A 13,343-nucleotide genomic window follows, 5' to 3' on the forward strand; every position below is an offset into this window, starting at 1 on the left:
ACCCTGTAGACCCTTTAAATACACACACACACACACACACACACACACACACTCACTCACTACATCACGTATCTTGGATCTTAGCTTTTACCCATTGAGCTCCAGTCACCTGCTCTGGTCACCTTCTTTGACCTATGTCACCCCTGGCTACCCTCTCTGACCCACCTGTAACCATCCTTCCTGCCAAAACACCCACCCTGCCACTCCAGCGAGGACCCCTGCTCTCTTTAAAATAGACAATCGGGATTAGTCTAGCTTGTGTGGTCTAACCCTAGCCAATACGGGAACGACACAGCAGGGATCTTGGTGGGAAATTTTTGATCCACTGTAGGAATGTTTTGGCCGGGGGGCGGGGAGCAGTCTTCACTTTCCTAGGCTCCCATAGCAGCTCTATGGATCGTACCTCTTTCTTCCCCTGAGAAGAGGGGAAAGGGAAGTTCTGAATATCTTTTTTTTTTTTTTTTTTTTTGAGACGGAGTTTCGCTCTTGTTACCCAGGCTGGAGTGCAATGGCGCGATCTCGGCTCACCACAACCTCCGCCTCCTGGGTTCAGGCAATTCTCCTGCCTCAGCCTCCTGAATAGCTGGGATTACAGGCACGCGCCACCATGCCCAGCTAATTTTTTGTATTTTTAGTAGAGACGGGGTTTCACCATGTTGACCAGGATGGTCTCGATCTCTTGACCTCGTGATCCACCCGCCTCGCCCTCCCAAAGTGCTGGGATTACAGGCTTGAGCCACCGTGCCCGACCTCTTTTTTTTTTTTTTTAATCTTGTATTTCTCCCATTTTTGGGGTAAGGTTCAATTTCCCTTACTGGAAATCTTTCACCTTTTAGGGTGAGTCTCAATTTCCCTTACTAGAAATTTCTTGCCTCCCCTACTATTGAAGGTTTGTGGGAGGTTCAATCCCCCTCAATGGAGATGTTTTACCTCTTTTTAACCTCCAAGCCACCCCAAGCAAGGAATCCTTCACTGGACCCCCACCTGTGGCTTTTCTTGCCTTGGTATATTCCAACCAAGGAATAGTTTACTGCTCCTCCCATGGCTTTTCTTACTTTGGTCCTGACCACAAAGGAAATACTTTACCAGCTCCCGTGGCATCTTTTTCTTGGCCTGTGCACAGAGTTGCTTAGTTGCCATAGTATTCATAGGCCTTTTTGTCCCTCCATGTTGCTGAAAGGCTGGGCTTGTTTGTCACATTGGGTAGTACTCGATCCCTTACCAACGAGGCTGATGCAATGAAGCAGCAGTACTCGTCTTTTCACAAGAGAGGGTCTGAGATCACCCAGAGGAGAATGGTGAATGCTGGACAAGCCCCCAGAATTGTTTTAAGTAAAATTTTGATGTCGCAAAAGAAATAGCACTTGAAGATAAATCGTCTTAGCAAGGCAGTTTACTTCTGTAGAAGTATGCAGCTCACAGATGAAGCAATGGCAGCTGCACGCTTGGACAAGGGGGAAGGGGTACTTATGTCTGATGGGGGTCATCCCTACTGCTGTGTTGTTCCCCTATTGGCTACGTTTAGACCGCACGAGCTAGACTAATCCTGATTGACTATTTTAAAGAGAACAGGGGACCTAGCTGGAGTGGCAGGGTGGGTGTTTTGGTGGGAAGGATGGTTATGAGTGGGTCAGAGCAGGTAGCCAGGGGTGACCTAGGTCAAAGAAGGTGACTAGAACAGGTGACTGGAGAGGGTGACTGGGATGAGTCAGGATGGAGCCGGGGGCCAGAGGAACAGATATGAACTACTGATTAGAACTAGTGGAGAAGGTTGTTTACTGGAATTATAAGGTAATTAAACTTTAAAATCGAGAAGGAATAAGAAAGCTGAACATACTGACATACTGAGTCTTTGAAGAGAGTCTTGAGGTTCACTATAAGAATTATGAGGTCAGGAGTTTGAGACCAGCCAACATGGTGAAACCCCATCTCTGCTACAAACACAAAAATTAGCCAGGTGTGGTGGCAAATACTGGTAGTCCCAGCTACTTGGGAGGCTGAGGCAGAATAATCACTTGAAACTGGGAGGCAGAGGTTGCAGTGAGCCGAGATTGTGCCACTGCACTCCAGCCTGGGCGACAGAGCAAGACTCTGTCTCAAAAAAGAAAAAGAAGGAAAAGAATATGGTTAAAAATGGCTGAAATGGAAAATGTTATGTTTATTTTACCACAATTTAAAAAAAATTAAGAAATGAGTTATCAAGCAAAGCAAAGACATGGACAAATGTTGAATGTATATCAGTAAATCAAAGAAGCAAGTCTGAAAAGCTTTTTACTATATATATATATATTTTTTTTTTTTTTAGACAGGGTCTTGTTCTGTCACCAGGATGGAGTGCAGTAATGCTATCTTGGCTCACTGCAACCTCTGCCTCCTGGGTTCAAGCAATTCTCTTGCTTCAGCCTCCTGATTAGCTGAGATTACAGGTGTGAGCCACAGCACCAGACTAATTTTTTGTATTTTTAGTAGAGATGGGGTTTCACCATGTTGGCCAGGATGGTCTCAATCTCTTGATCTGCCTACCTCGGCCTCCCAAAGTGCTGGGATTACAGGTGTGAGCCACCTCATTGGGCCATGATTTTATTTTATACATTATGAAAGGTAAAAACTACAGAGATGGAAAACAAATTGGTAGGAATTCACCAAGGGAGGAAGATCGAATAGGTAAATCACAGAGGATATTTTAGGATGGTGACTTTATTTTGTGTAATATCATAACAGTAGTGACATGGTACATGACACCTTGCATTTGTCAAAACCCTTAGAACCTAATGTATGCAAATGTAAAAAAAAAAATCTAAGAGCTCAGATAGAGTATCCCAAGAGGAAATAAAGAATGTGACAAAATAATCTAACTGTATTATGAGAAAACCTCAATGAAGGAAATGGGAGAAAATTGCTGACCTAAGTAACTTTGGAAATGAGTGGAGTCTATAAAACTAAATGCATCAAAGGAGGCAGCTGATATCACATTATGTTAATAGCAATTAAAACAAGAAACAAACAAACAAAACTAAATGCAAAAGAATACAGACTGGGGAGCAATATGGCCAAATAGAGGCCTCCAGAAATTGTTCTTCCTGCAGGAACACCAAATTGAACAACTATCCACACAAAAAAGCATATTCAACACAACCAAAAATCAGGTGAGTCATCATAGTACCTGGTTTTAACATCACATTGAGGAAAGAGGCACTGAAGAGGGTAGGAAAAATAATCTCAAATTGCCTACACCACCCCTCTGTCATCACCTGGCTATGGCTGCATAGAATATAGAGAGAATCTATGCACTTGTGAGAGGGAGAGTGCAGTGATTGTGGGACTTTGCATTGGGGCTCAGTGCTGCCCTGTCACAGTGGAAAACAACACAGGGCAGAACTCAGCTGGAGCGCTTAGAGGGGGCATTTGAATCAGACCTAGCGAGAGTCAAATTGCCCATGCCAGTGGTCAGAACTTGAGCTCTGGCAAGCTGCCACCATTTGCTAAAGGGCTGTGGGGTCCTAAATACACTTGAAAAGCAGTCTAGGCCATAAGGATTACAATTCCTGAGTAAGCCCTGTTGCTGTACTGGGCTTGGAGCCAGTGTACTTGTACTCGGGTAGATATGACTAACTGAGACATCAGCCAGGGAGGTCAAGGGAGTGCTGGCATCATCCCTTTCTCAACCTCAGGCAGTGTAGTTCACAGCTCTGGGAGAGACTCCTCCCGTCTACTTGAGGAGAGAAGGGAGAGTAAAGAGGACTTTGTCTTGCAACCTGAGGAACGCATTCCAGGGTCTAGCCATCTCATGACATTTCTAGACACTCCCTGGGCCAGAAGGGAACTCACTGCCTTGAAGGAAAAGAATAATCAGCAGTGGTAATCAGGCTTTACTCACCCTGGGCCTTGGGTAAAGCTCAGAGCTATGTTGCCTTTAGGTGTGACCCAGCACATTCCTGGCTGTGGGGGCTATGGGGACAGACTTCTACTTGAAGAAATAGTATGGAGAAATAAAAGGCACTCTGTCTTGTAGCTTGGGTACTAGCTCAGCCACGGTGGGATAGAGCACCAAGCAGACTCCTGGTGTTTTTAGTTTCAGGTCATGGTTCATGGATGGCATTTTTGGACCTGCCCTGGGCCAGAGAAGAGCCCTCTAACCTGAAGGGTGAGTCCCAGGCCTTGCAGCATTGACCACAAGCTGATTGAAGAGGCTTAGGCCTTGAGTGAACATTCATAGTAGCCTGGCAGTACTTGCTGCAGGCCCGGGGCAGTGGTGGCTATGAAGAGAGACTCCTGTTTGTGGAAAGGGGAGGGAAGAATGGGAAGGACTCCTGTTTTGTGGCTTGAGTGCCAGCTCAGCAGCAGTAGATAAGATTTCTAAGGTTCTTGATTCCAGACTCTGGCTCCCAGATGGCATCTTTGAACATACCCAGGACCAGGGGACCTTACCACCCTGAAAGGAAGGACACAAGCCTGGCTCTATTTTCCACCTGCTGATTTTAGATCCCTTGGGTCTTGAGTGAACATAAGTGATAGCCAAGTAATGGTCACCGTGGACCTTTGGAGAAACCCAGCTCTATGTTTGCTTCAGGTCTGACCCAGGGCAGTCCCAGTGGTGGTGACCACAGGGGAGCTTATGTTCCCCTCTCCCAGATCCAGGCAGCTCGGTACAAAGACAGAGACTTCATTTGTGGGGGAAAGTTAAGGATGAGAACGAGAGTCTCTGCCTGGTAATCCAGGGAATTCTCCTAAATCTTACCCAAGACCACCAAGGCACTACCTCTATGAGTCTGCAAGAGCCACAGCATTACTGGGGGGCTTGGAGATATACCATATCCCCCTAGTGCGGATATGGCTGCCATGATTTAAAAAAAAAACTTAAATCACAGCATCCAAGTTCCTTTGAATGCCTGGAAATCCTTCCCAAGAAGGACAGGTGCAAACAAGCCCTGTGAAGACTGTAATGAATACCTAATTCTTCAATGACCAGACACTGATAAACATTTGCAAGCATCAGGACCATCCAGGAAAACATGACCTCACCAAATGAACTAAATAAAGCACCAGCGACCAATCCCAGCTGTCTTTTAGCATAATTGATCAAGCAGAAGGAAGAATTAGTGAGCTTCAAGACAGGCTATTTGAAAATACACAGCCAGAGGAGACAACAGAAAATGAATTAAAAAGAAAGAAGTATACCTCCAAGATCTACAAAAAGCCTCAAAGGGGGAAATCTAAGTGTTACTGGCCTTAAAGAGGAGGTAGAGAGAAATCTGGGTAGAAAGTTTATTCAAAGAGAGAATAACAGATAATTTTCCAAAGCTAGAGAAAGATATCGATATTTAAGTGCAAGAAGGTTATAGAACACCAAGCAGATTTAGCCCAAATAAAACTACCTTGAGACATTTAATAACCAAACTCCCAAAGGTCAAGGATAAAGAAAGGACCCTAAAAGCAGCAAGAGGAAAGAAACAAATTACATACAATGGAGCTCAAATAAGCTTGGCAGCAGGCTTTTCAGTGGAAATCTCACAGGCCAGAAGAGAGTGGCTTAACAAATTTACAGTGCTGAAGGAAAAATACTTTTATCCTAGAACACTATATCCAGTGAAAATATCCTTTAGACATAAAGGAGAAACAAAAGAATTCCTCAGACAAACAAAAGCTAAGGTATTTCATCAACAGACCTGTCCTACCAGAAATGAAAAGGGAGTTCTTCCATCTGAAAGAAAAGAATGTTAATGAGCAATAAGAAGTCATCTGAAAATATAAAACTTACTGGGAATAGTGATTACACAGAAAAATAGAGACTATTATAACACCATAATTTTGGTGGTAAACTACCCATATCTTCCATAGAAAGGTTAAAAGACAAACCTGTCAGTGTTACAGGTCTTTTGGAATTTGTCCAGCAGGCTTTCTGGTTTTTACCAGAAGCCTCCCTCACAGAAAATGAACCTGTCAAAAATAATAACTACAACAACTTTTCAAGACATAGACCATATAATAAGATATAAATAGAAACAGCAAAAAGGTAAAAAGCAAGCAGATGAAGTTAAAATGTAGAGTTTTTATTAGTTTTCTTTGTGTGTGTTTGTTAGTTCATTTGTTTATGCAATCAGTGTTAAGTTGTCATCAGCTTAAAATAATGGTTGTAAGATATTATCTGCAAGCCTCATGGTAACCTCAAATAAAAAACATACAATTAGGCCAGTGTGGCGGCTCACGCCTGTAATCCCAACACTTTGGAAGGCTGAGGCAGGCAGATCAGGAGTTTGAGACCAGCCTGGCCAGTATGGTGAAACCCTGTCTCTACTAAAAATACAAAAATTATCCAGGTGTGGTGGCACATGCCTGTAGTCCCAGCTACCCAGGAGGCTGAGGAAGGAGAATTGCTTGATCCTGGGAGGTGGAGGTTGCAGTGAACTGAGATGGAGCCACTGCATTCCAGCCTGGGTGACAGAGCGAGATACTGTCTCAAAAATACAAAACAAAAACAAAAACATGAAAACCAGATACACAAAAAATAAAAAGGAAGAATTTAAAACATACCACCAGAGAAAATTACCTTCACTACAAGGAAGACAAGAAGAAAGGAAAGAAGGAGGTGAAGACTACAAAACAACCAGAAAACAAATAACAAAATGGCAGTAGTAAGTTCTTACTTATCAATAGTAACATTGAACATAAATGGACTAAACTTCAGTCAGAAGTCACACAGTGGCTGAATGGATTAAAAAAAAACCAAGATTCAATGCCTGTAAGAAATACACTTTTCCTCTAAAGACACACAAACAGTGAAAATGAATGGATGCAAAAAGATATTTAATGCCAATGGAAACCAAGAAAGAGCAGGAGTAGTATTTTTTTTTTTTTTTTTTTTTTGAGACAGTCTCACACAATCTCAGCTCACTGCAACCTCCACCTCGTGGATGCAAATGATTCTTCTGCCTCAGCTTCCTGAGTAGCTGGGATTACAGGCACCTACCATCAGACCAGGCTAATTTTTTGTATTTTTAGTAGAGATAGGGTTTCACTATGCTGGCAAGGTTGGTCTCGAAATCCTGACCTTGTGATCTGCCTACTTCAGCCTCCTAAAGTGCTGGGATTACAAGCAAGAGCCACTGCACCCAGCCAATAGCTATAATTATATAAGACAAAATAGATTTCAAGACAAATCTATTTTAAAAAGACAAAGAATGTCATTATAAAATGATAAAGGGGTCAATTTAGCAAGAAGATATAACAGTTATAAAAATATAGGCACTCAACACAGAAGCACCCAGATATATAAAGCATGTATTATTAGAGCTAAAGAGAGAGATAGACCCCAATACAATAATAGCTAGAGGTTTTTACACCACATTTGCAACATTAGACAGATCATCCAGACAGAAAATCAAAAAAGAAACATCAGACTTCATTTGCGCTATAGACCAAATGGACCTAATAGATATTTACGGAACATTACATCCAACAGCTGCAGAATACACATTCTTCTCCTCAGCACTTAGATCACTCAAGAATGAACTATATGTTAGACCACAAAACAAGACTTTAAAAGTTGAAAAAGAAATGAAATTATATCAGGTATCTTCTCTCACTACAATGGAATACAATCGGAAATCAATAAGAAAAGGAGTTTTGGACACTATACAAATACATGGAAATTAGACAATATGCTCCTGAATGATCATGGGTTAATAAAGAAATTTTTAAGTTTCTTGAAAAAATGAAAATGGAAACGGAAACACAACATGCCAAAACCTATGGGATACAACAAAAGCAGTATGAAGAGGAAAGTTTAGGCTGGGCACGGTGGTTCAAGCCTATAATCCCTGCACTTTGGGAAGCCAAGGTAGGTGGATCATCAGGTCAGGAGATCGAGACCATCTTGGCTAATACAGTGAAACCCTGTCTCTACTTAAAAAAATACAAAAAAAAAAAAAAAAATTAGCTGGGCATGGTGGCATGCACCTGTAGTCCCAACTACTCAGGAGGCTGAGACAGAAGAATTACCTGAACCTGGGAGGTGAAGGTTGCAGTGAGTCAAGATTGCAGCACTGCACTCCATCCTGGGCTACGAGTGAGACTGTCTAAAAAAAAAGAAGAGGAAAGTTTATAACAATAAGCACCTATGTTAAAGAAAAAGAAAAACATCAAACATCAAACAACCTAATGATGCATCTTAAAGACCTAGAAGGCCAGGCTTGGTGGCTCACACCTTTGGCCAGCACTTTGGGAGGTTGAAGTGGGCAGATTGCTGGAGCCTGGGAGTTAAAGATCAGCCTGGGCAAAATGGCAAAACTCCATCTCTATAGAAAATACAAAAAAGGCCAGGCTCAGTGGCTCATGCCTGTAATCTCAGCACTTTGGGAGGCCAAGATGGGAAGGTCACCTGAGGTTGGGTGTTTGAGACCAGTCTGCAACATAGTGAAACCATGTCTCTATGAAAAAATACAAAATTAGCTGGTCATGGTGGTGCATGCCTATAATTTGCCAGGAATTTACAACAACTCAGTAGGGAAAGATATACTAATCTAATATACACTAATCAGATATACTAATCTGATTAAAAATGGATAAGAGATCTGTATAGACATTTCTCAAAAGAAAACATATAAATGGCAAACAGGTATTTAAAAGGGTGCTCAGCATCACTTATCATCAGAGAAATGCAAATTAAAACTACAATGAGATATCATCTCACCCCAGTTAAAATGGATTTTGTCCAAAAGATAGTCCATAACAAACACTGGCACAGATGTGGAGAAAGGGGAACCCTCACACATTGTTGGAGATAATATATATTAGTACAACCACGAAGGAGAACACTATAGTATTTTCTCAAAAAATTAAAAATAGAGCTACCATATGATCCAGCAATCCCATTGCTAGGTATATACTCAAAATGAAGGAAATCAATATGTTGAAGACATAATCTGCTCTCCCATGTTTACTGTGGCACTATTAACAATAGGCAAGATTTGGAAGCAACCTCAATGTCCATCAACAGATGAATGGATAAAGAAAATGGCTGGGCGTGGTGGTTCATGCCTATAATCCCAGCACTTTGGGAGGCCGAGGTGGCTGGATCACGAGGTCAGGAGTTTGAGATGAGCCTGACCAACATGGCGAAACCCCATCTCTACTAAAAATACAAAAATTAGCTGGGCGTGGTGATATGCACCTGTAATCCCAGCTACTCAGGAAGCTGAGGCAGGAGAATTGCTAGAACCCAGGAGGCAGAGGTAGCAGTGAGCCAAGATTGCATCACTGCACTCCAGCCTGGGTGACAGAGCGAGACTCTGTCTCAGACAACAACAACAACAACAAAGTGGTATATATGGAGTGCTATTCACCCATAAAAAAGAAAAATAAGAATGATCTTGTCATTTGCAACAACATGGATGGAGTTGGAGGATATTATGTTAAGTTAAATAAGCCAAGCACAGAAAGACAAACTTCTCATGTTCTTACTCATTTGTGGGAGCTAAAAATTAAAACCATTGAACTCACTGAGTGTAGATTGATGGCTACCAGAGACTGGAAAGGACAGTGGGTGGGAAATGGGGATGGTATACAAAAATATAGTTAGATACAGTGAATAGGATCTAGTATTTAATAGCACAACAGGGCGACTGCAGTCAGCAATAATTTGTTGTATATTTTAGAATAACTGAGGGAGTACAATTGAAATTTTTGTAACACAAAGAAAGGATGAATGCTTGAGGTGATGGATACCCCGTTTACCCTGATGTGGTTACTACACATTGTTTGCTTGTATCAAAATATCCCATACATTCCATAAATATATACACCTAGTTTGTATCCATAAAAATTAAAAATTAAAAAAAGCAAAATAAACTTTTCTGGCTTTATCTTTCATGTTTTACCACCAGCTAACATATATAATATTAATAATTAACATCTCCAGGAATAATCCTGTATTGAAGACCCAATGCTCCAGCAAGGGAACCTTGCTCTCCCATGAAAAAACACTTTAAGAAGTTGCTGACTTACTCTACATTGCTCCAGTGTGGTACTGCCACCCTTGGCCCTGGGCAGACAGGGCCCTGTCACTCTCCATCCCACTGTGGAGTACCCACCTTGAAATTTCTAAGTTTCTCTCTTTTCACTGGGACAGGCTGAGACTAGTAGTGTTCTCCAGGTGGGATGCTCCAAACTCAGTTTCTCTCCTTCGAGTGCTCTCTCACCTTCTTCCTAGTGCATGGGGTCAAACAGATGTCCTGAGGAGTTGCAGAATGTGTGCCTATGGGGTTGTCTCAGAGCCCAGTGGCCAGGCCACATTTCCAGGACAGCCTGTGGGGCAGATCACTCCTGCTGGCCAACACAATATTCTTTTACTGGCACATGTGAGGTTGGGCCATTAGGATGGTGCCAAAGAAGATTTGGGTTGACTGTCACTCACAATCAGACACTGAGCTGCTATACCTTCGCACTTAGTGGATCTTCCCCCTCATATATTTTAGAATTTCTGCTGCTTCTCCATTACTGATCTTTTGGCTTGGGCTACATATGTGGGCTTGTCCACTGATTCTTGCCTGTGTACACTGTGACACCTCCTATTCATTTTTTCTTTTTTGAATACAAAGTCTTGCTCTGTTGCCAGGATGAATCACAATGGCATGATCTTGGCTCACTGAAACCTCTGCCTCCTGGCTTCAAGTGATTCTTATGCCTCAGCCTCCTGATAGCTGAGGTTACAGGCATGAAGCACCGCGCTCGGCTAATTTTTGTATTTTTAGTAGAGATGGGGTTTCACCATGTTGGCCAGGCTGGTCTTAAACTCCTGACCTCATGATCCTCCTGCCTCCACCTCCCAAAGTGCTGGGATTACAGGTGTGAGCCACCATGCCCAGCGACACCTGTGCATAGCACCCTTGTGCAAATGGGCCACTCATCTATTCTGCCTGCTGATGTCAGTGTACCACTGACATTGAAAAAGATTACATTCAGCCGGGTGCGGTGGCTTAAGCCTGTAATCACAGCACTTTGGGAGGCCAAGGCGGGTGGATCACGAGGTCAAGAGATCGAGACCATCCTGGTCAACATAGTGAAACCCCGTCTCTACTAAAAATACAAAAATTAGCTGGGCACGGTGGTGCACGCCTGTAATCCCATCTACTCAGAAGCCTGAGGCAGGAGAATTCCCTGAACCCAGGAGGCGGAAGTTGCAGTGAGCCGAGATCGCGCCATTGCACTCCAGCCTGGGTAACAAGAGAGAAAACTCCGTCTCAAAAAAAAAAAGATTACATTCAAGGAAATGCACTGATAACAGCCTAATGAGTTCAAGAGAAGATGTAGTTAAAAGGCGAGTCATGTGTTTGTGCCATAAAATCTGAAATAATAATTTAAGAATACTAGCAAATGTGTTATCATTTCCATGCAGGCTCTAGGTAAGATGTGCATTTGTGTTCGTCATCAATGAAGCATAATAACAATCTTTATGACAGAGTTGCTGGAGCCATGTGCATATGGTGGATGATGTAGTGTCATGAGTTAAAGGTTTTGAGGATCAGCAGAGGCCAAAAGGTCTATATTGCTTCCATCCAAACAGGTTCCAAACAGTCATGGCATTATGAGTAATAACAGCATTGCTACCTTCAGGAGTGGGAGCTATGAAATTAGCAAGGAATGGTGCATTTGAAAATAAAGAAGGCCAAGTGTGACGGCTCATGCCTGTAATCCCAGCACTTTGGGAGGCTGAGGAGGGAAGATGACCTAGATCAGGAGTTTGAGACCAGTGTGACCAATATGGTGAAACCCCGCCTGTACTAAAACTACAAAAATTAGCCAGGTTTGGTGGTATACACCTGCAATCCCAGCTACTAGGGAGGCTGAGTCAGGAGAATTGCTTGAACCTGGGAGGCAGAGGTTGCAGTGAGCTGAGGTCATGCCATTGCACTCCAGCCTGGGTGACAGAGGGAGACTGCATCTCAAAAAAAAAAAGTAAAAGAAAAAGAAAAGAACATAAAAAGTTCCCAAACCAGAATAGAAAGACATGACACCTGGACACTACAAAGCATCTTCATGTGCACTGACTTGACAACAAACAATACCTGAATACCTCTTCTCTACTCATTATTCTGAATTTTCATCAGTAAATCACCATAGCTCACATGAGCTCATGAGTTTTGCAATTTATTTTTAAACATATTATTAATATTACCTCCACCTGCACACACTCTAGACCAGGGCCTTGCACACTCCAGGGAAATAGTTTTTTGGAAGATGGTGGCAGCAATTTTGCACCCCCCTCCACCCCACTGCCTCTTGGGACATTTGCATTGTCTGGAGACAGATTTGATTGTCACAGCAGGTGGGAGCGGGGGTTGCTACTGGCATCTGGCAGGCAGAGGCCAGGGATTCTATGAAACATCCTGCACAGGATAGCACCCAGAACAGAGAACTGATTTGGTTCCAAATGCTATTGCCAAGATTGAAAAACTCTGCCCCAAAGGCATCCATGTTCTAGTAAACTCATTCTTAGGTTTATCTGTTTCCACAGAGCAGTGTTTTTCAAAAGGAGCCACAGACCACTGCCTTAGACTCATGGATGTCATTTTAAATGCCGACTTACAGATCCTTCCTCAGAAAGTGACTGGAGATTTGTGTGAGTATCTAGGGGAGCCTTTCAGGCAGAGGAACAGCAAAAAGGAGGAGGCCAGTGGGCAGAGGAAGGTGAAGGAGAGGCATGATGTTGGGAAATGAAGCCAGAGAGGGAGCTGAGTGTGTCAGATCACCCAGGGTTGGGCAGGCGAAAGGGTCACGGGTAAGAGATAAGCAGAATTGGAGGATACAGACTCTGATAGGATCTTGCAGTGCTGTGAATAATGGAAAAACTGCTGGAGACAGTGCAGGGGGAACTCAGTGGGAGGGGTTTTGCCTTGCGATACTCACAACAGCACAAATGCTTCAGTAGAGGAACATTTGGCCACAGTTGTCAAATGCCCACAATTTGCCAGGAATTTACACATGTGTTCTAATTTGAACTTACAACAATACTATGAGATGAGTGTTACTGTCCCCATCGTATAGATAAGAAAAATTCAGACCCAGAAAAGTTAACTAACCTGACAAAGGCTATACACTACAAGTTATTAGAAGGAGAGGGCTTTATTACTTGATCCTTAGAGGGCTTTATTATTTGATCCTCAGTGTTTATTTTATCATGTGCTGTCATTGATTCCTTCTTAGTATTAAATTTGGAGAAAGAAAATCATGTTACTGGTAGGAAGGCAGTGTAAACAGGGCAAAATGGCAGGCATGGCTAGAGTTTCCTGTGCTGGCCTGTCCTTGCTGTTGGTTACTTAACTTGGCCTGGCCCAAAATGCCATAAG

At 42.8% G+C, this 13,343-nt stretch overlaps 1 non-coding gene across 1 annotated transcript; it reads left to right on the forward strand.

The window, feature by feature from the left end:
* The first annotated feature begins 5,860 nt into the window (after window positions 1-5,860).
* On the forward strand, window positions 5,861-5,921 carry LOC118145966 (U7 small nuclear RNA). The gene has a single exon (XR_004731440.1). It is a non-coding gene; the product is annotated as a U7 small nuclear RNA (small nuclear RNA).
* Window positions 5,922-13,343: the final 7,422 nt, after the last annotated feature.

Source organism: Callithrix jacchus, chromosome 10, assembly GCF_049354715.1.
Source record: "Callithrix jacchus isolate 240 chromosome 10, calJac240_pri, whole genome shotgun sequence".
NCBI lineage: Eukaryota > Metazoa > Chordata > Mammalia > Primates > Cebidae > Callithrix > Callithrix jacchus.